General features: G+C 36.0%; 1 protein-coding gene across 1 annotated transcript in view; it reads right to left on the reverse strand.

Annotated features, from left to right (window-relative positions):
- The window catches only part of ADAMTSL1 (ADAMTS like 1), a gene marked incomplete at both ends in the record, with an annotated part of 386370 nt that overhangs the window by 346588 nt on the left and 14229 nt on the right, over positions 1-25553 (reverse strand). The window lies entirely within an intron of this gene.

The raw sequence follows: 25553 nt of genomic DNA on the forward strand, positions 1-25553 counted from the left end.
AAAGTTAAAAATATTTTAGAGAAAAGCTTTTCAGAATATGCTTTCTTGCTTTTTTTTTTAAATCATCTTCAGTTTGGCTCACACCCCTACATAATCAGGTAAGAGTTTTCCTTTTGCTTTTCAAAAAGTAAGATCTGGCCTCCAGGTCTTTCTTTTATCCAGAGCATATAATTAGAATTGGCTAGCCACACTTCACTTTAGCCATTTTTCAACATCTATCTCATCTGCTGATGTATGATGCATGCACTTTCACATAAAATCACATATGAAAAAACTGTTCTCTACAAGAACTTCTTCTGGAACTACTCAGAGGAGAAATTTACATCAAATAAGTGAGTAGAAATCTGACTGCTGTCTTTGAAGAAAGTAGTTTAAAATAAACTGTGTATGTTTATGCCACATATTGCCACTAACAATCAAGGCAAGAAATATTTCTTTAGCTGTATGATTCAACATCAACAGCTCTCATTTTTCTACAGTGGACTTTCACATATACACAAATATACATCCCAGAAGGGTCCCTGAAAGGCCTGTCATAGAAAAGCCATCTCAATCTTACCTGTGACTGTAAGCAGTGTGAAAAGGTTAAAACTAAAGATTAATTTTCTGCAAAATTTAACAGCTTTACTATTCATTTCAGAATTATTCAGACACAGTAAATATGTACTGACAGTAATTCCACTGTTATTTTATAATACCTAGGTCAGCACTCTCCGTTATTTGTGTGGTATACTTTGTAAATCAGAGCAAAAAAGAAGACATTTTGGTCCAAGTTGAAATCATGAAAGAAAGGGAGAGAAATTTTACCCATGTCTTTCTTTTCCCAACGTAGAAGATTACAAGGAAATGTAAAAGATGATCAGAAAACTGGAAACAAAAAAGTGTCATAGTGTTCCTGGAGCTTTCCAGGAACCATCCTAACCTTTACCACCCTAAGCTGGAATTCTATTCCAGATCTCATCAGATGGACCTCTGCAAGGTGGAAAAATGGTTTGACATGGACCTTATGAAGTTCTGCAACTGAGGAGGCAGAGCTCAGTGCGCAAATACATACTGGAAGCTGACTGACAAGAAAGTTACTTCATAGAAAAGGATGGGAGGGTCCCAGTGGACAAGTGGACCAGAGCTCATGGTGTGTATGCGTGGCAATAAGCATTGATGAGCTGTTAGAATGAGTGCATACTGCAGGATGAGAGGTGATTGTTCCTCTTTCCTCAGCAATGATGAAGCAGCATCTCATCTGTTTTTAGGCTCTCTAGTCAGGATATAAATGGACATAATGGAGCCAGTCCAGCAGAAGGCCTCAAATAAAGGAACAGGAGCAGCTTTCCTATGTGGAAAGGCTGAGAAATTAGGAACTGTTTAGCCTTGGGAAAAGATGACTTGGGATATCTCATCAAACCTTTGAAGGGAGACTGTCAGGTAGATGAAGCTAGGCTTCTTTCATTGATGTCCAGTGACAGCATGAGAGATCATACAGCTGAAACACTGTATGATCTCCGAAAATCAAGAAACAAATTTTCCCATTGAGAGTGACAAAACATTGGCACAGACTGCCCAAAGAACTGATGGAGTGTTCCTTCTTCTACAACTTCAGAAGTTGTTCAGACATGGTCCTGGGCATTGGCACCAGTGAATTCTAGAGGTCTGTTCCAATCTCAGCAGTTCTGTCATTCTGTGGTCCAATTGGAAGCGGCCATATTCACTGGGTTGGAGGGGTGGGGGGGGAGAGAGGATGCAAGAAAAATCCAACCGACGACACCAAAAAAATATAATCCAGGGCTATGGACTCAGTTAATCTGCAGATAAGGTATAGTAACTTAATCCTAATACTAGTCATCTCGAGTTTGATTACACCAGCTACTGAATCCCAACTGAACAATTCCAGCCCACTGACATAATGTTTATGGATCAGAGTGTTTGAAGGAAGTTAATATAATATCAGAATTTTCTGAAAAAAAGTTGTTCAACTCATCCGTACTGGAAATAAAAACAACATTCAAGGTGTTGTCAGGATGTTCAGCAAGACCATGCATTAGGCTGCTAAGCCTCTCACTGTGCAGAAATGTATTATGAGGGCAAGAGAAACTTAGCCAATCATAGATACATTGCTGCTATACTGGGAAAGAGGAAAATGTTTCATGAAAGTATCTAATTCTCAGCAACTACACCAATCAAAAGAATTTGAAAAGTAGTTTCAGCAGATAGACCAGTATTTTTAAGATAGAAAACTTTTAAGATACATATCTTTGCCTACTGGCACCACTGTAGGAAAAGCTGTTTTTGTCTTTCTCCAACTCTTTGAGACACAGTAGGCTTCTGACTTTTACTCTTGGATACCAGATTGGTTTTAGCACTCAGGCTGGATCCCTGGGTTGCAAAGCATTCTCTAACTGCCACTTGCACTGATTTGAGAATTGCAAATTTTTTTTTTTTTTTTTTTTTACTACTGTCATTGCTTTATGATTTTTGTTATCAGTATTCCACATCATAACATCATGTAGTGCACTGAGAGTGAAGGAGTTAATGCTCTTCTCTGGGTATTTGTCCCAGAAGAGAAAAACAACAACCCCAGAGGACTTTGCACTCGTAGAAGAGATATAAAATCCCTGGCAAAGTCACGGGACCTGGCTCTCCTTCCTTCTCCTCATCCAATCACAGATCTTGCCTCAGCATTAGAGTAAGGCCTTCAGTTTTCAGACACTTTCTCACTCACTTTATTTATTAGCTCCAATTCTAATTATATTGTTTTATATTGTATTATACAGTCTGTTATCTTGCATTCCGATATCTTATTTAGTAAATTAGCTTGTTTCTCCTTAGATCATTGCCACTGTTGTGTTTGGTTTTTGTGGTTTTGTTTTGCTTTTGGCCCATCTCTCTACCCTTTTTCCCCTTTTTTCCCTGCTTTGCTTTCTGGGATGTAGATACACGGGTCCCTCTGCCTCGCTAGTCACAGAACTGGGCCACATCAGCCCATAAACAATGACAACAATCATTGGCATCAACCATCCATACTTTCATTCCTGGGAAATTTCAGTGAAATAAGTTACCTAAAAAAAGTCTCAGATATAAATCGTACTTTTAAATTTTATACATTTCAATAAATGTACATAGAGTTGAGACATGGATAAAATGACCACCAAGCCAAAACACACATTTTGTTCAGCCTTTAACTTTCTAATACCAGCTTCAGTAAATTCACCTTGGTTCTTTTCTGAATGCAGTAAAAACATCCTATTTCCAGCACAGATTCTGCCTATGTGCAAAAAAGTATATCCTGACTTGATGTTCCTTGTTATCTCTGTCCTCAGGCTTGTCAAAGCAACAGTGTAAAGCTGTCATTCCTCTACAGCTCCTAAGCTGGCTGTCATACTTCAGCTCACGAAAATTCAACCCCATTGGCTTGGGTTTGGGTTTTTTTTGGCAGCCTCCAAAGATGTAACAAGATAACGAACAAATCTCTCATATTAGTGTGCCTCACGCTTTTAAGAAGCAGATATTTCCTATTTCATATAAGTTATCTAGTAAACATCTGCAGGTTATTACTGTTCCATATGTAAAAATCCTGAAATCATGAACCGCTAGCCACTTTCTGAACATTTAAAACATTCTAGGCTAAATACTAAGCTAAGTTCTGCTGCACTGGACAAATAGACTGAGAACATACAGATGTGTCAGGAGAATAAATCTGCATTTAGCTATCATTCAGCAAAGCTCCAACTATACTGAGCAGATATATCTTTTTCTTGTTATAATATTCATCCCTTATTTTTCACTATTCCTTTTTTAGGGTTTGAGTTAGATCTACTGTGATTTGACTCTATGAAACAAGGAAGATCCTTTCTACAACTCAATATTTCAGGACAATAGGCTAAAAATAACTTCTACCACCTTTCACTGGAATTACATTCAGAGTATTGTAAAGAATATGATATTGAAAAGAATTTATGCTGCAATCCAAAGCACGTCACAAAGACTTGAAAAATTAATTGATTTGTCTAACCCCACTAACACTAACACTTTGATTTAAATAAAGAATTTCAGTATTTCATGCCATACTTGCACACATTTAACAGAAAACTTCCACAGGCCCAGATTCCATCCTTGCACAAGAGCTGAAATATGATGTACACCAGGAAAGAACACCAGTAAATAAATCAGAGCTTTATAGTTAAAAGTTTATTAAAGTGTTTCTTTTATTATTCACAGCCAATACTTTCAGGCATTCATTGGTAGATTCCCCACCACATCTCCACCAGATAATGATATCTACATGTTAAGGATGGGCTAGAATGGCCTCTAGCCTACTAAATTAACCATAGATCACATCCAGTGGAATTTCAGATGCTGAACAAAAGTATTTATCACTAGTTTACCTGGATTGTATTGTGCACAGCTTTATCTTACAGCTTATCCCCACTGCTCTAAAAAAAAAAACAACACCATTTCATGTACTTAGTACGCAGAAGATTGCGATCAATTGTACAGAGGCCAGTAGCAAGCAGTGTTCCCCAGGAGTTGGTACTGGGTTTGGTCTTGTTCAATATCATTATCTAATATTGTCACTTAAATAATACATCTGAGTCAACCAAGATAACCTGTTTATTTTCAACCACTGTTCAGATATTACCAAGATCATTGCATGCTTTCACCTCTTTCCCATTTTACATTTGGAATACCAAATCCACTTTCCCTTGCTGGAGTATGTCATGAAATTTTAGTTATGTTTGTTATAAGAGCATTTGGAGTACTGGTGAAACCATACTTGAGCCATTCAGCTCTGTTTTACCTTTGACATTTCAAAAGCATATGTAGATTTTTAAAAAGATCATGAACAAACAACAATAGTAATGTGAATAAATATTATGCCTCATGGCAAATGTTTTCAGAAGCTTAGTTTAATAAAGTGAAATAATAATATATTATTTAAATACAATTTTAAGTGCTTGCATAACTTTCAAGAGCAGGTAACTCACTCAACTGACAAATGGAGGCATAGCAAGACAGTACCTAGATACAAGTAGATGTAGATTGCTCTGAAAGTAATGCCTCATATTTATTTTCATGGAAATTATAAGATACAAAAAGCACAATAACACTATTTCATAAAGCAAATTCTAAGCTATAAAACATTATTTGTCAATTAACTTTGCATTTTTGCCAGCAATGAGCAAAAGCCTGCATGCCACACTTATAAAAATCCATACCGGTGGAAGTTATCCACTGTCACTGAAATTATTGCAGAAGCACAACACCCTTTGCCTCACTGTGCTCCTATCCACTGTTTCGCTCCATAAGCATTCGGCAAGTGTTGATGAATGTCATTAGGTGCCTGCTTCATATGCACTTCCATGTCAGAGGCCACTTTGCCAGACTGCCCCTTTGCTGCCATCAGCCATGGTAACAACATGCAACAGAATACTGGTGGGAAGGTTCAGTCTCTACTACCATACCTTCAACATCTATCTTTGACATTGCAGACCAACATAATAAAATGGAAGGCACTGCTTTTGGAACAGCCCTTTCAATACCAACACAGATATAAATACCAATGGAATGTGATTAAAATCATAATAAGTGGCAATTGTGCTCTATTCTCAGGAATACAGTTTACCTCCTTATTGTCAGCAATATCATGATTGCACACTGTGAAACAGATGCTGTTATTCACCCTGCAGATGATATCTTTTCAGAAGAAAAATTCAAAAGCTTTGATTGCATGCATCTATCCCACCCTTGAGGTTATTAATGGAGTGTAGCCATATAAACTGAAAATAAGCCAAAGTTCACATAGTTTGACAGAGAATTACCAGATATGTTGTCTAAGGTACTATGTTATAATGTCATGAATAACAATAATTCTTTCTACTAATGCTTTATTATCACTAATGAATGATGTAATCATTAATTCTTCCTTACGCTCTGAATGCCTTGCAATGAGGTCATTATCACTTTTTAAAATCATGATCTTGTTTTATTTTCTTTCTTGGGAGGACTACATGGAGACTGCAAGTGATACATTTATCCTGTGTTAAAAAAACCTGCATGGGATAATCATCAAAATTATGCTGTCAAGCTTGAAAGACTCAGAGATGTACCAAAGCTAAGACACCTACAATCTCAGTTATGTTTCCTAACACGCATATATTAAAATATAAAAGATGCATGACTTTTTTTTAGCTCTATGCATTTCATTCTTACTTTCTTAAAATCCTATACTGAAGTGTCTTGCATAATTATATACTGTTCCATTCATGTCAAACAGTAGAAGCTTGAAGAGAGCACTCATATCAAAGATAAACAGTCAGGGCTTAGTTTCATTTTATGAAACTTCAAAAAAATCTGAGAAACATAAAAGCAAATCCCCTTTCTACATCTCTGCATCCAGGCTAACCTAGAATTCAATCTTCTATTGAAGAATGTCCTAATTTGAAGGCCTAGCCCTGTTGAGGTCTACATTGCAAATGACAAAGAAAATGCTGAACAGGGTAGTTTGTTAGTACTAGCTTTGCTTTGACCAGTGCAGATAAAATAAATGCTAACTTATCTTTGAAACTAACATTATTCCTACTGATTAAGTGCAAATTAGTATGTGTACTTACCAACACTGCAATTTTATCTGAAAGCAAAAAGTAACTACAGCATAACAACACAGCAGAAACAATACCTTATATAGAAGAGGCCATAAAACTTCTTGAAGTCTTAAGAAAAATGTCATTTCCAATATTCATTTTCTGGCATAATGTCAAATTCCTCTGGGTTAGTCATACCTCTAAGAATCTGTGGGACTTGGATAGAATTAAAAACCCTTAATGGCTTAATTTGACAGTTACTTTACTACTGCTCAATCTTCTCATTTTCACAGTTCTCATACACCTTTGTCAGTTGTCATCTATGATTCCTGCACATTAACTTCACGGACGCTGTAAGGAAAAGCTCTAAGCAAACAATTTATATAAAATATCAAATTTGCCTCTCAGTGTATTAGTATGGGAGGAGCGTATATCTGATCTTTTTTTTTTCCTTATTGCAAATGGCCCTGATTTTCTTTAAAAACCTTAATGACGAACAAACTGTTAACAGCCAATACACTAGTTATAATAAGTGACATGCAGCAGCTTTGGTATTAATATTTGTTCCAGTGTTTATTTGAACTATGTGTAAGATGGTCCCTGAGTTTATGTTTTGGAGAGTGCTTCATTTGCTGTTTGATTGTTTTGGGAGTTTTTTGATTGTGGTTATTTTTATTTATATTTTTATTTATTTATTTTGGCAGGGGGGGTTAGAGGATGCAGAGCTGAATATAAAACAAATTAAGTTTCTAAGATAATGCTTCTAACATACCATGGAAATTTGGAAGACTACAGGCTATTCCATTATATAATCTCAAGAAGCAAATGTCTTTATACGCATATGTGTGCATTTTGCTTTTAGTTTACCCTTAAGTAAAATACAGTCAAAACTGCTTCCATGTTTGTGGAGACTGTGTAGATGTCAAATACATGAACAGACTTCAAGAATTGTTAGTTATAGCAGTCAAACAGTTCCCATAGAGGCACAAGTTGCCAGAGGTCTTATATTGAAAAAAAAAATGCTGTATACTTGTATTGCATGCCTTCAATCTCTTCGCATTAGCTATTGCTTAACATCAGAGATTAAGAGTATGGGTTTGATGGACTGTTGTTCTCACCCAGACTTCAGGTTCTTATGTCCTAGTGAGATGGCAGTCTGATAGCAATTTTGTTCTTTCTTAAGGTGACAAGGATTTTGGCATATTCATGGTATCAGAATGTCATACAAATTACTCTTACAAAAAGAACAGAGAAAAGAGAAAGAAGAATCTCAGAAGTTAATCAGAAATTCATCTCACTAATACTCTCTAAATGAAACAGGAAAGCACGCCTCCAGGATTCATTTTCCTTTGTGTAAATAATGCTACTAGTGTTTCCCAGAAGCCAACTTCTCAGGTAACAGTGACTGAGAAATAAATTCCTTCTTTGGAAGAAGACACAGAAGAGAAGGGCAACAGTAAAGCTAAGTGTTGAGTTTGGCTGACAACTGTTGCAAAGATACTGACTCAACGCTAAGTCTACTAAAGCACAGACTTTTTTTTTTTTTTTTTTTTTTTTTTTTTTTTTTAAGATAAACAGCTATGTCAGTCAAGGAGATCAGCTATGGCATAAATGCTTCTTACTGTGTTCATTGAAAGTATGACTGTATCCCTCTGTTAACCACATCAGCACTGGGTTAGCTCAGCCCAACATATATTATAAAATCATTTTGTTTGTGATTCTGCTGCAAATAAAATTGAACAGGTTTTACTTTAATGTTACTTTACAAGGCAGACAGTAATTTCAACTTGGAGGTGATTATTCAAAAATAAAAACAAAGTGATCAAATTGTGATGGACTGTATGAAGTATCTCTAGATAGAACTAATATTTTATGTTCATAAGCCACACTTCAGCTAAATGTTCTCCTAAAGACTGGAAAAGTTTTCAAAACCAAACGGTCACAGTCTCTACTTTATTTAGGAAAGTCTCTGGTCATAATCCATGACTGAAAGGAGCATAGCCTGTGTAGGCCACGTTCTTGTGAAGTGGGAAATCAGGTTGCTTAAAACATAGAACAGTTTCTGCACTGTTAAGCCTGTGTCTCTGTAAGAATTCATTAAGATGCTTTCTCTAGTTAGACTACATATTTATTCGCATAAGAACTCCAGCCTTATTTACTATGCTGACAAACAAACTTAGAAGCAAATTCATCTATAAGCAGACTATAGATTAAGTAAGAACTTAACAGTGGGTTTAGGAGACTGTGGACATACCAAGGCAGTTAATCACTAAAAAGGAAAATAAAGATCAACATCTAGTAATGATCCTCTTCATTAATAATATTCCACATATCTTGCTCAAACTTTCAACAAGTTTAAATGGAAATATTCATTTTACATGGAAAATCTCTGACATCATAGTGATGTAAAACAACCTGTTTTACTTACCCTGTTGCAGATTAGGTTAACACAAAAATGATGTAGCAACGCTAGCTAGTGGATTGCTCTTGCAAAAGTATAGCAATATACAAATTCTTTCTTCACCTAACAGACCTAAGCATGATCAGAATAACTCTGGACATTAATAATAAATTGTTAAATATGTAGGCTTTTATAGGCTACTCATGCTATAAAAAGAAAAGAACCTTACACAAGGTATGACAAGGTATCAAAGTGAAATATACTTCTTTGACACAACAGAAAAGTAAGAGAGGAGATAAAGATAAACCCACTTCTTCGCAGAACATTTGAAACCTAATACCTTTCTAGTTTAGAAAACCACCTACTCTTTCTCCCCAATGAAGACAGGCTGAGGAAGCTGGGCTTGTTCAGCCTGGAGAAAAAAAATCCACAAGGTGACCCAACTGCAGACTTTCAGTATCAAAAGGGAAATCAAATTTCCAAAAAGAGGCAAATTTTTATAATCAACCAAGGAATTATTTTTTTCCTACCTCTTTTTAAATACATCTCAAAAAAGACAGAATTTCACTGTTGGATGTATTTTCAAGAACATTATAACTTCCTAAATTGAAGGGCATAATAAATGTATATATTCCATGGGATTGGTTTAGAAGACTGGAAATCTACTTCTTACTGTCAGATAACTGTAAATAATATTTGGCTGACAAGTAAAATTCAATTAAAAAAAAAAAAAAAAGAGAGAGAAAAAACCCACAGTCATGTTATTAGTTACAAAGCATTAGCTATACACAGTCCACTACAAAGCTGATCAGAAATATGCTCTATTCCTAAAATTAAATACTTCTTCAAAGATGGATTGTATTTACTGTAGTTAGTGAAATATATCTTTTTTTATTATGTCCAATGTGATTTTTGAATTTTGAGTGTAATCCAGTTACTGAGTAATTACATAATGTGTAAATGACAGTTTACACTCTAGCACAACACCTGGAAAGGTTTAGCCAGTTTTACTATTTTGCCACAGAATTTTTATCCACATTGCTAACACATGTACAGTACAGTCTAAGATGGATATGAATATACATAGAAGGCTTTCAAATGGTACAAAAGCACAATTTAAACTTCACGTTTCCTGATCTAATGAACATATGTATGGAGAAGTTGTATTGGTAGGACCTCCATATGTATTACTCATCTCAAAATTCCTTATAAGACCTCTGAAATAAATGGCAGTCTGTTACCTGCCCAGGAGCTTGCTGCAATGCCCCTGGAACAGAATGGACTCATAAATGGCAAAATCAAGGTTAGTGTTTAACTGATCACTAGCTCTTTCATCCAGGAGCTCCTTGGCAATTTCCAAAGATGCTTTCCTATATAAAATGTATTCTGTTATGAAATGAGATAAAACATTTTTAGAGTTGTGTTATTTCCTCGGAGAAAGGTGAACTGTTAATCTCTAGGGCAAAGGAATATCATAGAATCATAGAATCCTAGAATCAGCAAGGTTGGAAAAGACTTCTAAGATCATCCAGTCTAGCCATCCATCTATCACCAATATTTCCCACTGAAACATGTCCTTCTGTACAACATCTAAACATTTCTTAAACACCTCCAGGGATGGTGACTCAGTTACCTCCTTGGGCAGACCACGCCAGTGCCTGACCACTCCCCTAGAGAAGAAGTATTTCATAACATCTAACCTGAACCTCCACTGGTGCAACTTGAGGTCATTCTCTCCAGTCCTATTGCTAGTTATATGTGAGAAGAGGCTGACCCCTACCTCACCACACATTACCTTCAGGTAGTTGTAGGATGCATTAAGGTCTAGCCTGAGCCTTCTCTTCTCCAGACTAAATAATCCCAGCTCCCTAACCCACTCCTCATAAGGTTTGCATTCCAGACACATTACCAGCTTCGTTGTCTTCTCTGGACTCTCTCCACGGCCTCAATGTCTTTCTTGTAGTGTGGGACCCAAAACAGAACACAGTACTTGAGATGTAGCCTCACCAGAGCTGTATCTTAGGTAATGATCGTTTCCCTGCTCCTGCTGGCAATATTATTTCTGATAAAAGCCAGGATGCCATTGGCCTTCTTGGCCACCTGGGCACACTGCTGGCTTATGTTCAGCCAACTGTTGACCGATACCCTCAAGTCTATTTCCTCTACAGTCTTCCAGCCACATTGCCCCAAGCCTGTAGCTTTGCCTACTCTTGTTATGGCCAAAGTGCAGGACCTGGCACTGAACTTCATCCTGTTGGCCTCAGCCCAGCCACCCAGTATTGCTCTGTAGGTCCTTTCTGCCAACTTTGTGTGATGATCTGCAGTCTTACTGAAAGTTTGCCCAATGCCCTCACCCAGGTCATCAATAAATTAAACACAATAAAATATCACATTAACCAAAAAGGAGAGTGGTACACTTATAACATTTAAATGAATGAGGAAAAGAGTAAGAAAGAATACCTATTTCTGCTTTGTTTTGTTTTGATTTGGAAATATATATTCTACTTGCCATAGGCTTCACTTTAGACGTATTTCACAGTGTACTAATCACAATGACTAGCAAGAAATCATAAAGCTATTGGAACAAAGTTGTTTTTTCCAGTAAACACAGAGAATCTATAGCTCCAATTCAAAACAAACAAACCAACCAATTTTTAAAAAAATCAGATTTATTATTAATCAGTATTTTTAAGAAAATCTTTTCCGGTGCCTCTGTTTTATACCACATTTCCTTGTCATTAGGTTAGTAATTATTTGCAATTTTTATGGCCTACATAGATAATCAAGCAAAGATCCTCCCCAGTGTATATTCAGACATTCTCTTATTCAAGATTTCTGAAGTAGCCTATGGAAATTATTAGATATAGCACACAACCAGTCACTATCATTACTTAAAAAATTAAAATCCACAACTTATTTATAAATTTTTTAATGCTTCCATAAACAATCTGACTTGGTTCCAAACTACCTCATTCTGGAGAATTTTCTGCATATGCTAACAAAGCAAAAGTCTGAAAGAATGCTGAATTCATAGGATGCATGCTCTATCCTACAGCATTTGACAAATACCACATCCCACTGATCTGTGTCCCAGGAGGAAGGAGGAGAGTGAGAGAAGAGGTATCGCCAAATGACCCACTCCCATCTGACAGTTGAAGACCTTCTTTTCAGTACTGCCTTCCAAATCCCAGAGTATTTTCCATTCTGCTTATTCCATTGTTACAAATCATTCAGCAAAATGTAGGATTCTGAGCTATATAATGAATATAGAAATTAGAGCCTGTTTACCTTGGTTGATAGCTGCCTTATTCAGAAACATGTAAGCCTGCAAAGTCTACAGTGATTCCAAATCAAACTTTAAATACTATTTTCACTTCATGGCTGGTTCCACAGACATATCTTCTTGAAAACACAACAGTGCCTCCAGAAAGCAAAAAGAGAAGAAAAATGTATACATGGCCTCAAAACAACTATATGTCAACCTGGAACTTGTTTTTAAACTTAATATAGCATCTTTCCTCTACAGTACATCAGTATCAGTCCACACAGAACAAAGAACAGACTTCTAAAAGATGTCACATTTGGACAAGCTGGTCTTTTTTTAAGTATATATTTTCATTTTGAGGTTTAATTGAGTTTGAGTTACACTCTAACATGACTGAGACAAATCCAGTGCCACACTATACCCTTCAATACTCAGTAGGAACCAAGGCACTTGTGGAATGCAGCAATGTGCTGGGAACCCCACTATCAATAGGTCAAAGTTAGGCAAGCTGCCTGTACAAATGGAAGTTTTTTTCCTTTGCATTTAAAAGTCAAAGAAATTTAATTAAGAGTGCTGTTATCTGCAGTTAAAAGGAAATATTTTTATTTTTGTAGTTAGCACAACATTCTTTACTCTACTTCCGGTAGATTATCTTAGAAAAAGCAAAGCAGAGTTGAGAAGGATGTTGGCATTGTTTAATAGAATAACTGACAAGTTTGTAAGAAAAAAAAACATTGCCTGCAAAAATTCAGACTAAAAGAATGATTCAAAATTCTACCCACATTGCTTTAGTCTAACCAAAAAGTTGTTTTATAATATGTTCACATATACCTGGGGTCCTTGCTTGGGTCCTTGTGAGAATTTTTTAATCTTTTCAACATTTTGAAGATTTCCATTTATCCAAAGCCTATTCTCATTCATTTGCTTGTGCGGGACATTATGGCTTGTATAATAGGTTGTTACAGAACTTACTTTAGATTTCAAGTAGTATCTAGGTCTCTTAAATAGTTTAGTTCAAATCTCTGAGTACAAAAGCTCTTAAAAATTACAGTTTTATTGAATCGGTGCATACATAGGTTACTTAGTTTAACTTTTACTTCCATTTTCTACAAAGACATGAATGTAATCAAAGGTGATTGGAATGTGTGTCAAAATATTTCAATAAATAGTTAACTACCTCAGGTAAGAAAACACAATATGTATTATTACTACTCTGTTTTAGAAGATCGCTGCCTTCATAACTTTCTGACTCACACTTGCGCTGATTTGTCTCTTTGTTGCCAATGAAGATTACATGCTCTCTTCATTTCTAGTGTACCACACAATACACTTTATATGCTTCAGAAGGCCAGGTCACAATTAGTAGTTTTTCTAGAATCAGCAATAAGTAATATTTGTGCTCCAGATAGTAAGTATCAGATTAAACAGTCAAAGAGTAACAAAACATAGCCCTAACAAAATTAGGGCTGGTTTTGTGCTTTGCATTGAGTTACATAGATACTTAAATCGCTCTCTAGCTAATAGCTTATTACTAATGCAGAGCTGCAATCACACTTTTGGTTGTCAACTTGTCTCCTCGGTCTTTTGGTTTTGTGTGTGTGTGTGTGTGTGAGATACTATATTTTTTTAAAAGCTTAAGTTCCTCACATCCATTATTACACCTTAGTTATCTTCTCTGTAAGTCATTCTGGAATGAAATCATGTACTAGTTAACTCACGGCATGCATGCTTTGATTTAACATCAACTGCATATTTTTAATTATGTGTTGATTAAATTAAGGCAATTTCCCTGTAAATTTTTACCATGTTTTAGCTTCCTGTTGCCAATTGTGGCAATTGAGATTCCTCCTCATTAACTTTTGGTGGTTCCTACTAGGTTTGAAAACCCTTACATATGGTTTACACACCAAGTTTTTATAAGTTGCCACTGTAGTGTGAATTTCTTTCCTTCTGTAATTAAGCTTCTCCCATGGTCAGTAATGCTGTACACACAAGCTCAGCCATGTACCCCATTGTCCAAACTAGCATATTCTGTGGAAAGGGATTTTTGTCCCTTTAAATACTTTAAAAAAAGTAAAATTCAATCATATAGCCATATACACCAATTCTAAATTTAGAGTAGACAACAAACTGCTTTGACTATTGTTAACCTAAGCAAGACCACAAGGAAAATTAGAATAAATGGTCTTTCCTTCCCAGTCTGAAAAAATGAATATAAGGTATTCACCTACATAAACAGACAGCTGTAGTGGTCAGTCTCTTGGTGATAACTTCAGAATTGATTTATTTCCCTGTAGAGTGATCTTCTACTGGGGTGGAGAGGAGAAAGAAAAGGAAGAGATCCGTACTTCTTTTTAGTATAGCTTTGAAGAAAACCTTGAAGTATCACGATTGTCTTGATTTGTTAATTTAATATCAGATTACAGATTACAGATCATGCTTTAAGGAACTTTGGCTAAAAAAAAAAAAAAAAAAAAAAAAAAGGTATTGGCAACTTCCCCAGCAACTCCTGGGCAGTTGGATGCATTTCTGAAGGTTCATGATTTCATAGGCCACTCTTTTAGGCAATCTTCGCTCTGTAGCATAGCAGAAGGCTATGCTCTTTAGACAGTCATTTAAAAATGAGTAATTTTGGTAAAATAATTTAAGCAGGTAAAAATATCACCTTAATTAGTGAGAACAAATTATTATTCAGAATATAGACATAGACTGTTTTGTTGTTATATTTGTTTTTATGACAGGATATAATTTGAGATCTCAAACTGAGTGACTATTAAGAATCTCTCTCTAATTTTTAAGAAATAAAGACAAAAAATAACATATATATACTGATTATTACATCTCATGGCAATGGTTATCTCAAAAAATTTCATTTTCTCCTGCTCTATATCAGGACATTTTTTCCTGCTCTATATCAGGACAAAAATTAAAAACAAACAAACAAACAAACAAACAAACAAACACAAAAAATGAAAAAAAAAAAAGTTCACTTGAAAATTAAATATAACAGGTTGAGAAAAAGCACAGAGGAATGAGTACTCTTATTTAGCTTCTTGTGACTCTTCCAAACAAGCTCAGTACCTCACCACTATGCTGTGGAGTTTATCTGTCACTGAGCCACAGGTTTAGAGTGGTTAATCCCAAAGACATCAGATGGTAGCTACATGCATGAAAGCTGGACAGCAATCTTTCTAAATTTACCGGAACGGCCCAGGTGGCCAAGAAGGCCAAAGGCATCCTGGCTTGCATCAGAAAGTGTTGCCAGCAGGAACAGGGAAGTGATCGTCCCCTGTACTCAGCTCTTGTGAGGCCGCACCTTTGAGTGCTATGACCAGTTTTTGGCCCCTCAATGCAAGACAGACATTGAGGACCTGGACTGGGTTGAAAGAAAGGCAAAACAAAGCTGGAGAGGGGTGAGGAGCACAGGCGTTATGAGGAGCGGCTGAAGGAGCTGGGGTTATTCAGTCTGGATAAGAGGAGGCTCAGGGGAGACTTTATTGCTCTCTATAACTACCTGAAGGGAGGTTGTAGTGAGCTGGGGGTTGGCCTATTCTCTCGTGTAACTTGTGATAGAACTAGAGGGAATGGCTTCAAGCTGCACCAGGGGAGATTTAGGCTGGATGTTAGGAAATACTACTTGTCTGAAAGAGTAGTCAGGCACTGGAATGGGCTGCCCAGGGAGGTGGTGGACTCACCGACCCTGGAGGTGTTCAAGAAACCTTTGGATATTGTGTTAGGGGTATGGTTTAGTGAGAACTATTAGTGGTGGATGGTTGGACTGCATGATCTTGTAAGTCTTTTCCAACCTTGGTTCTGTGATTCTGTGATTCCATGATTCTGTGGATTGAGGGCAACTTCAGAAAACAATTCACATACTACAAACCTGTGTTTTACTGACAGAACAGGGAACCTAAGAAATTTTTCTCCTGGAAGAGAATCAAGGAGAGTGAATGACTTCCATTCCATGATTATTCTAGGAAACAGCTTGCTTCTTCAACAACAGTGAACCCAATCAGAAAACTTTGTAAATAATTATCAGTGACAGCTTCCAAATGAAGTGTGGGAGAAACAGATTCAGTGTCCAAGCATCTCTTTCTCATCTCTCTGGTAGAGCTTAAATTAATCAGTGCTAGATGTGAATATCTCTGAATGGCAACCAGAAGTATTGATAAGTAGGAAAATCAGTGATATATCACTTTAAATAACCAGCATAAATAAAAGAAGAAAAGTAAATCTCGTATTTGAAATTTGAAATACTAAGGAACTTTCCCCTGTTATCTATTGCTCAGCACTACATTCAGAATTTTTAATTATCTTATTATTTAGGTTCTGAATAATTCTTCGACATTTTACAGGTAAGCAATTGAAGTGTACTGTACATTATGGATATATAAATGCAGAGACATTTCTGTAAACTGACCCTTTCACTGAGGACTGGGAGGGGTAACACCCTTCCACTGACGTCAGTAAAAAGAGAAAGTTAAATCATTAACAGACGTTAAAAATCAATTTGGCTACTTCTGGCAGGTGAAGTCAGATATTTTACTATAGAAATGATGAATCTTTTGGCTCTTTTTTTCAATAAATTGATTTTATGAAATAAGGAGTGATAAGGGAGTTTTATGAAGCATAAATAGTATATATTATAAACAATAACACATGGCCCTAGAGCAAATGGTCCTGTGATTGATCACAGCAGCAGAATCCCTAGAGTGGCTTACAGCATAGCCACATTGTGATCATTCATAGTACAATCCGCATGTTAACTAGATAACTGCCTATGGTGGAAAATTTGAAAAGTTAAGTCTAACAAAGCCTGTTTTGTTTGCTAGATTTGTTTCTCACTGCAGAAATGATGTAAATTGACAGAATTCAGAGATAAAGTTCTCTACAAGTGAAGAACAGTTTTGACTGCAAAATCAAAAAAAATACAAGCACTCACTCTTTGCTGGCACTTATCAGTTATAGTTATGTCTGTGGAGTTCAGTTCAAAAGTGAGCACTGCCACAGTGACTAACACCAGACAATACAGATTCAAAATCACACAAGTAAGTTAGCTCAACAAGTGTCACCATACCATTGTCCCAGAACTCTTTGTGCAGCCTATGTCATTCAAACCATGATGCAAAAGCTTGATTCCATGTGCCCATATGGAAATTTCAATAAAAGACAAACTTACAGAACCGTTTCAACTATCATAGCAGCTATTTCTCTGTAAACCTGTTATGGGAGCAACCTAGTTCCAACTGCCTGTGGCTGAGTCAGCACTTTGTTTTCACTTTCCAACAGTGAGTTTATGGATCTTGACTGCTGACATTTGTTCCAGAGAGGAAAAGGAAAACCGGTCCATAAAGTTCCCAATGGCTGAAAAGCAAAACTAGGAATGCATGTGAGAAAATTGAAAGCAGATTGCTGGGTGAACTCAACTGTCAGGGATCTTGCAGCTGGTAGGTCTCTTCTTACCAGGCGTTATTACAGAAATTACTTTAAAAGTAGCCTGCTACTAGCTCCCTGGTAGCCCACAGGTAGTTAGGCCTGAAAAAACAGGAAGAAAGAAGCAAGCTTGTGCACAGAATGACATCATGACCATCTTGTTAACCTTCCACAAGTCTGGCAAATAAGAATCTCTGTCATCACAGAAGGAGAAATTGTTCATTCAAATGGTTTGAGATATCCATATGTGTTTCGTTTGGCAAAAATCAACTCTTTCCATATACAAAATAGTGAAATAAGCTACTATCAGGCAAACAATCTGTGCTACAGCAAGGGACATATTAAGGATTCTGTGAGTGGAAGAAACAATAATCTTTTTCATATTTTAACACATTGCTTTTTTTTTTTTTTTTTTAAATAATCTTTCCAGTTATGCTGATGTTATGAAGTAATGTTTGCCCCAGACAAGTCTTCAGTTCCAGTCATATGTCAAAGGGAAAAGTCAAACAGTGGCACTGCTTCCACACCTGGTTCTTGAACAAATCCATTGTACTGTATCTTTATGACAACCTGTGAAGAAATATAATTTGCTTGCATTGGAAAAGCACTGGAGGAGATCTTATTGAAAAGCCTTTAATCCATCTCTGTCAAGAAACAGACTAGAACACAAATATGAGGGTATTAAATAGCACTTCTTCACTATTCTATCTAGACCAAAGGCATTCCTCATCAAGCTATTTTATGGCTCACTGGATTCTCCACAAAAATGTGGAAAGTATTGACATGTGGGCTATTTGTAGCACTATCCTCTCTCACCTCTTTACACTCCACTGGAGTGATTTTCAGCTGAGATCTGGCAGTTTCTAATCATCATAGGCCTTTTTCTATCAGTTCTGCTATCATTTTATTTTGATATATCAATTGCAAGAATATTTTCTATTTAGACTGCATTTAGTTCATATGAAGATCGGGAGTGGCTTTCAGATTCTTCAAAATGAGTGATCAAGAACACATGTCAAACAAACTCAGGAAAATCCAGTATTATGAGAATTATTTTATCCTCCATTAATTTAACATCCTTATTATTTTTGGAGTATGAGATATGTGAAAATGAAATAATCTTGATATACCTCCTTAGAGACTGCCTCTCTAATATATTAAAGAAAAAAACATTAGGCTCGTATATTGTCTCTAACAGACCGGTTAGAAGCATGACTGATCACTTTTCAAATATATTTGCATTTCCTTACTTCACTCATAAGTCTCCATGAAAGTGACTCCTAGCTATCATATTATTAGCCATTTTTAAATGAGTACTTACACAGTGTTTGGCAAGTTTAACACTTTAAAAACAGGAGGTGGTTTAACAATTTTTAAATGATGATTAATTATGTTATTACTTCTTCCCAGCCACATTTCATACAGCCATATTTCATTTTACAGCTAGGCTTTATTTCGTATTTGCTTCAGCATCAATATGTTTTTAACAGAAATAAAATGGGTAGTTCTCCTAAAGTAGGCATATTTGTGTAAAAACAATCCTTTAGACTAATCTTTATCTGTATCTGCAAACATGTGCAAATACATAATATATATATATGAATTTATGAATTTACACAAATATATGCACATTCTTTTAAAGTGTTATTATAAAGGGTGCGCATTTTTTTATTATTATTATTTTTAATTTCACTTGAAAAATATGGCTGCTGTGCTAATTTCTAACAAATAAGACCACAGAACACATAGCACACATTGCTCAGGAAATGAATGTAGCCATCATGCCATCCACCATTTAATGTATGACCAATCATCATGTATTTTCTAATTACAAAAAAAAATAATATATAGTGGCTACTCCAGTTCCATGAGCTAAGTAATGTGAGCCACAAAAGATCTGCAATAAGGTGCATATTATACGATTCAATTTCCAAGGTAGGGGAGAAGGAGCTGTAAAGAAACACCATGGGATCCAGCTGGCTCCCAAGCCCAGCCTTGTCCCAGAGCCCCTGAGGAATCCTGCACTCCTTTGATCACCCGGGTGTCTGGGATCTGCCTGTGGCTTTTGGCTTTAAGATGATTTTGACTAAAACCCCAGGTTAGGGAGTCTGCCACATTCTCTTCTGGTTCAAACAACAGCATTGTTCAATAGAAAACATTTCTTGTATTATGTGGAAATGTTGTGACTTCTGTAAGGAGAAAATAGCAATGGATAATTGTAGGTAAACAATTTTTTGTTGGTTTCTTCCACAGCTAAATTTTAAATTTCACTGTCTAGCTACAGTCTCTTTGGGTAAAACGCTATGGTCTCAATAAGAAAGAAAGTGAAATTAAGATAATTAAAACAGCATTGAGCTGTATTTCGACCATCTCCTTCACTCCTAACTACATGTCCCATGTAAGTTATTTGAAGGAACACTCTGCAAAAGGACGCTACATACTCACTGGTCTTAACAACACCCTCATATATTTTTCCTCAGAAACACCAAATCAGGAAAAAAAAAATTGAAAACAGAACAAAAACCACAAGTCACACAGTATCATTTTTCCCCTCTTGTTTTCTGTCCTGGATTTTCTGTTTGTGTTTCACAAATCTACTGTACAAATCTACTGTACCAACACTCTTCTAACATCACATTTCTCTTCCCTGCTCCTATCGTTTGTATTCATACATATGTTTCCTTTGTTATAGACTACATGCTGTATACTTTAATCCCCAATATAATGGATATTAAAACAGATAACAGCAGATAACAAATTATTTATGGAAAACAATTAATGTGGAACAGAAGAGAGCCAACTGGGGCTATTTTTTTGAACAGGGCTGGACAGTTGCTTGGTTCATTAATGTCACAGAAGACACCAATTTCAGGAAGCTCCATAGCGTGCTTTGCTACACACGAATAACAAAGAAGCCACCAGAGATGATGGTTAGACACATCTCTTTTATACAGAAGAGGTCACAAGGCAGTGCACTTTACAGGAAAAAAATGAATACATTGGCACCCTCACAACAAAGAATTTGTTAAATGAAATTTCTCAGATGACCCTGAAAAAAAGTACAGTGCTGCTGACCTAAAACTCTGGCAAATGGTTTAGGAGTGCAGCAAAGTGACACAACCAAGCACAAGTTGTCACGTAAACAGCAACACTTGCACATGCAGCTCAACATCCTTTGAGCCACAGCAAATGTTCAGAAGAATGCGGGTGGGGAAGCAGGGGGAGGGAAAAACTCCTCTATCAAGAGAGGATGTAAAAAATTCTTACAAGATTCTGGAGATAACTAGCATATCATTCTGTTGTTCAAGGTTATGGATAAATCAAGTCATGTTTCTAATATCACTGTTTATGCACAATTAATATCATTAAATCTTTGTATTTAAATTTGCTTTCAGCAAGAATGGACGTGGAATACAACTGTGGGGAAAACAGTTCATTTTTGCCATTGTACTTGTAGGAGAGGAAGCATGAGAAAAGCTGCGTGTCCATGCAAAATTTAACAATTATAGCAATTACACAAAGACAAGCGAATGACAGTATTAACCTTTAAAAATAAGAATTAACTGCTGAACTGTTAACCAATAGAAGTACAGTTCTAAAATCTGCAGTAGAACAAACTAATGTTTAGTTAAAGGCTTGTATAAAAAAAGGTTCCTGTGCCTGCTTGCAAATATTCCTATGGAGATGCCTTAACTGAAAATACAGGATCATCCTCTTTTCTGTTTTCACAGCTTCCTCAGAACTATTTCTTTTCTTATTTTCAGGATCTTTTCTTCCTTGCAAAAACAAAAACAAAAACAATATTTTCCAACTGGACCATCCTTGCTATATTCCTGCTTTTACAAGAGTTTGTAATTGGTAGCGGTGAAACAAAAGTCGTGGCATGCTGTGAAGAGTACACCATATATATGGAATCTGTTTCAAAACAGTAACTACACACTCTAATCGGGAATTTACATCAAATGACTATTTAAATTTATTTCCTTTCTTATTTCTCATAATTCTCAAACAGAAGAAAAACAATACAATTTATTACAGCAATCAAGAATAAATGCACACTATCACAGAATCACAGAATGACTTGAGTTGGAAGAGACCTTAAAGATCACCCACTTCCAACCCCTTGCCATGGGCCGGGCTGCCCCCCATCTGCTCAGGCTGCCCCATCCAGCCTGGCCTTAAACAGCTCCAGGGATGGGGCACCACAGCTTCCCTGGGCAGCTAAGCCAATTCCTTACCAACTTCTGAGTGAAAAATTTCCTCCCAACATCTAACCTATTGCTAAAAAGCGTAAAAGAAAATAATCCTACATAATAATAATAATAATAATAGAAAATAATCCTAGTACATTGTTAAAATAGGATGCAGTGTAAACACCATTTTGGCCTTAGGATGCATTCTGCGGTCTTTATGCAACATGTTCAAAATTCTGATTTCATGACTGATGCCACTGTAAAGACAAACATAGTCTATGCAAGAACTGCAAATGTACTGATAGTCCTTTGGCTTCTGTTGCCAAATATGCTAGAAATAAATGACCTGCCCAAGGATGTGGTGGAGTCGCCGTCCTTGGTGGTGTTCAAGAGGCATCTGAATGAGGTGCTATGAGAAATAGTTTAGTAGGTTAGTGGATAGTAATGGTGATGGGAGGATGGTAGTAGATGATCTTGTAGGTGCTTTGCAATCTTGCGATTCTATGATTCCATGAATATGTTGACAAAAACATTAAAGCAGAATATAAGAAAAAGTGAATTTCTTTCTAATGCTGTTGTAGAAAATGCTTTCCAGAGCATGATTTTACCCTTTTAAAACATATTTATCAGCAGTTCTAGTTATGGTTAAAGCAGGATGCCATGACTAAGGAGGGAATGCAAAGCAAAGAGCACTGCAAAGAAGTTTAGAAGACTTGTTCATGACTGATTCTCTACATGACACAGACTTTAGGGAGGTAACTTATTACATAATAATAATCTTATTACAAGTAAGAAAAAAAAATATCTAGTAGATCCTAACTGTAAATTTGGTACTTGATGTGCAAAGGTCTAACTTCAAGAATTTTGAACATAATTTTTGGGTGTTAATCATGTAATCCAAAAACATTCAGCAAGCAAGAATGCAACTATCAAAGGGTCTGCCACTAGAGCCTGTGGTTTTCATAGCTGCTATTTAAATCACACTCGTTTCTGAAAAACTATGTCAAGTTGTATTGTGTACTGCATGAAGAACACAGAAAAGTCTACTTGAAATCAACCAACAGGATAGAAAACAAAAGAATATATTAATCTTCTCTGTTTTACATCTGTGAAAGTTGTATTGAGAGTGTACCTAGGAAATGTTAGAGTTTCAAGAACTCAGAGAAATCTTGTAGCAGGATCTATGAGAATATCAAGCTCTGCATGCAGACTTGCATGGCAGCTGGAAGAAAAATGGGGAGGTAAATGGGATTTAAGAGGCTCTAGTTCACAGCTCAAAGGAAAATGCTAGTAGGATGTAGCTCTAATGTCTAGCTTGTGTTCTCATGTTTCTTTATTCACCAGTGTTTAAGTAGTCAGCAATTGGTTTTCCTGTCTTGCTGTCAAAAGGGCCTCCTCTTCCTGACACAGAAAATGATAATACAGAAGGCTCTCTTGTTCACGAGGCAGGCAAAAAAAAAAATTAAATTGAGAGGAAAATCATAAATATGGTATCAGTTTAAGTTTATGAGAAGAAGAATATACCTGCCTCTTTTCTTTGAGATTTAAATATATATACTGTACTCTTTTTCCGTTACATTGCTTTTATTATTTTCTTCCTTGCGGGTAGCTCGAATCCACTTCCTCTCTGTCACCTCCAACTTGCATTGGCTCTTGTATCCTTTTCTAAATAGTGCATACCAACTCTGTCTCCTTGTTGCAGGATATACCGCTTGAAGAACTGTCCCGCTGACCTAAAAATGACAGAGTGAGGCTTTTCCTACAAAGAGTATCTCATCCCATTACTCCCAAAATCAAGTAATCAGTTCAAACGGATAACTGACTTTCCCTACTACATAAGTAGTTGTTTGCCTCTCTCTCCTCTTTATCAAACACAAACACACATGGAAATCTTTGAATCCTGAGCTTTCAAGAACAATTTTAAGTTGATGAATGCTAATATATCTATTGAATACAAGGAAAATTTTCCCTTAATAGGAAACTTACAGACTATTCTTTGTATCTGGCATAGAATTTGTCTATATTTCAGCAACTTTGTCAGTAAGTAAAAGAATTTAAAGACTTTTTGTTGTCTTTGTGGTTAACTTATATTTCAAAATAACTAGGCACCTTTGTGTTCAAGGACAACTTTATCTCTAGAAGAAAAAATAATAAATTAATTTCATCTGGTTCCTCATAAATTAGAGGCAAAATCCACTCAGATTAGATCAACAGTTTAATTTTGGCTGCCAAATAATCTGTCTGATTTCATTACATCTTCTTTATTAGTGGAGAAATACTGCCTGAGAAATTATGTGCCAACTGAAAAAAGATTATTTTTTTTGAACCCCTGACATTATCAGCCCATTCCATCAGATCTCTTCAGCTCTTCATCTTCATAGCATTCTCAATCACTAACATTTCTGTTAACAACATACTCTTTCAATTATCAGTGTGCCCTCCAAAATGTTCTTTAATTACTGATAAAAAGGGAACCTAAAAATAGAAGACATTTCATTTTCAGCATGCTTAACAAATCTGTTCCTTCTTTCAGCCTACTTTTTATTCAGGTCGGTGAAGTATAATCACCTTAAGTTGATCATGGTCATTCCATTGCTTTGAGACCATGAAGGCTTTGTCCTTAAGCTGACAATGAATTTAAGACTCTATTATCCTTAATAAAATAACCAGGAGTTCATTTCTTCCTCTCTATATTAGTCTGCAGATTGGATGCCGCATTTAATTACCTGTAAGCATCGTTTCTTCCTTCTCAGATAAGTTATTGTCATTGCTTATTCTACTGTTTTACTTCAGTGAGTATTTTCCTGAGGTAGCCCAGAACCAGCCAGAGCCCTGTAACTTTATACAACTGAATGGTTTACCTTGTAGGACAGGGTATATCAGCTTTTAAAACAAAGTTATAACTTGTCATTCATTAATATCCTTTCACTGAAATGAAAACAAATTCTGCAATAAATATATCTACTACAAAGTGCGTTTCTTGTAGGTAACAGATGTTACCACAAATAACATTTGTAAATCTTTGAGTCCTATAGAAGGAATCCACTATGAATGCAAATACAAATGCAGCTTGTAAAGAACAGATGGAAATATGTGTACAATGAATACAAGCTTATTTTCTTTAAAATGAACTCCTACATGTGCAATATTCCTATCTATCTATACTCCTGAACAGTTACAAGACAAACTTATAACAGAATAATACACAGAAGATATCACCTTATCATTAATCTATTTACTCATATCTGATCTATTCCCAGCTGATTTTCATTTACATTTTAGAGCATCCAACTTTGCAAAATAAAAAATATATATGGACCCTTATTCTTGAAGAACAGTGGTTTTGAAAGGCTTTCATGCTATGCTATTATCTATCTTCAGAAAATAACAAGAAAATCAGATATCCTGGGTAAACCAAACAGCAGAAAAAAAGAACATGTCAAATCATTAAAAATCAACTCAGAAACTCAGAAATCTCAAGAGTTCTTAAGCTTCTTCAAAATAATCTTGAAACAAAGCCAAAAGAAATAACTTGTAGCAAATTATAAATATATTGCACCACTGTACTCATCAAGTGAAAAATGGAAAATGTTTCCCTTTTGCAAATTCATTGAAGATGAACCACTTGGAGAAACAAAATTTTTTTTCATACGCCGTGTACAGAATTCAGCTGCAGTAAGATCTGA

This window comes from Tetrao urogallus (assembly GCF_951394365.1).
Source record: "Tetrao urogallus genome assembly, chromosome: Z".
NCBI classification, from domain to species: domain Eukaryota; kingdom Metazoa; phylum Chordata; class Aves; order Galliformes; family Phasianidae; genus Tetrao; species Tetrao urogallus.